The sequence below is a fragment of the Salvia hispanica genome, unplaced genomic scaffold (assembly GCF_023119035.1).
Source record: "Salvia hispanica cultivar TCC Black 2014 unplaced genomic scaffold, UniMelb_Shisp_WGS_1.0 HiC_scaffold_735, whole genome shotgun sequence".
Classification (NCBI taxonomy): domain Eukaryota; kingdom Viridiplantae; phylum Streptophyta; class Magnoliopsida; order Lamiales; family Lamiaceae; genus Salvia; species Salvia hispanica.
The window spans coordinates 2,498-4,000 of record NW_025952505.1 but is presented as its reverse complement, the minus strand read 5'-3'; the positions used below and the strand labels follow the sequence as shown (position 1 = coordinate 4,000).

General features: G+C 29.0%; 1 long non-coding RNA gene across 1 annotated transcript; it reads left to right on the top strand.

The window, feature by feature from the left end:
* LOC125199918 lies at positions 1-760 on the top strand. The gene is made up of 3 exons (XR_007172643.1): positions 1-106; positions 491-581; positions 690-760. It is a non-coding gene; the product is annotated as an uncharacterized LOC125199918 (long non-coding RNA).
* Positions 761-1,503: the final 743 nt, after the last annotated feature.

Genomic DNA, 1,503 nt, shown 5'->3' with positions numbered 1-1,503 from the left:
TAGCTGAAGATGTAGAACCTATACTGGCTGAAGTTCATGATAGTGGTTTGCTGAAAGAAGCCAAGAATTTAACCAAAAGCCTTACACGAGCTTCTGAGGATCTGAGGTAGACTTTAGTCTTCAGTTTGGTTTTGAGATGAAGAAGAAATATTATATGTAAAATTACGCAAATACTTTATACATTGAACCATTGATAGTCCAATAGATGTTATTCTTTTTTTATACACCTTGAAGCTGTGTCCAGCTTTTGTTTTAATGAATCGAATCAAAAAGAAAATGATTGCACGTTTCCCTGCGTGTCATTTACTTAACCTAGTCTACAAATCTTTTTGACATAGGTATCCCATGACTTGAAACTATAAGTTGCTTCAAAATTCATGAGATTCTTGCCAAATAATTTATCCTTATAGATGATGTTTATGGCATTGAGGTTTTTCATCATCTGTTCTTTGAAAATCAGCTAATGATGCATAATATGTGGATTATGCAGAAAGGTCCAATCATCAATATTAACTCCAGAGAACACAGAACTAATTCAGAAGTCTATCTACACTCTCATTTTCACACTGAAGAACATTGAGGTATGTTTAACTAGATTCTGTCTTGGTCGCGATGCTTAGAACGTATTATTATTATCATTATACTTTTTGCAAAATTATTGTTTTATTTACCAGCAACCATGTGTGCAGAACATAAGCTCCGATATATTGGGATTTACCGGGGATGAAGCCACAAGAAAGAACTTGAAACTGCTAATTAACAGGAATTAGTCACTTCAAACAACCTTCGATGGTTATATTGGTATCCAAAGTACGAACGAGATTTTTAGATAATAATTTATATTTAATTAATTAAATTTAATGAACCTTTTAATTTTATTATTTAACTTATCTTATGATTATAAATATTCAGGGAAACGTATCTTTCAATATAAATATAAATAATCAATTGAAAATTCGGATAGTTATTCTAAAAAAATCTTTGATTTTAATCTTCAATCATCACGGTTAATCTTTTTATTATTGTCTACAACTTATTGAGATTATTGGATAACAAGATGATATTATCTTTATAGACTATGCTAAGTTAAATAATGGAATATTAAAAAGTTCATTAAGTTTAATAAAATTTAGATTATTATCCAAGATAAATGTAAAAAGTCTCTAAAATAAAAGATTGTACAAGGACCTAATGAAAGTTATGATAAAAGTATGAGGACCTACTAAAACGAAAAATCGTACGAGGACCTGATAAAAATATTGTGAAAAGTATAGGGACCTATTAAAACGAAAAAATTGTACAAGGACCTAATTAACATTTTAACTAAAGTATAAGGACCTAAGAATGTGTTTTGCCTATAAAAAAAATGTAAAAAATGTAGTAGTACATTAATATATCTCCGACCTTAATCCTTTGATCCGTTCTAACTAAATCTTAATAAGGATCAAGATGAAGATATTGTGATAATGTTATGTTATTGTTGACGATGAATAATCCATTTAA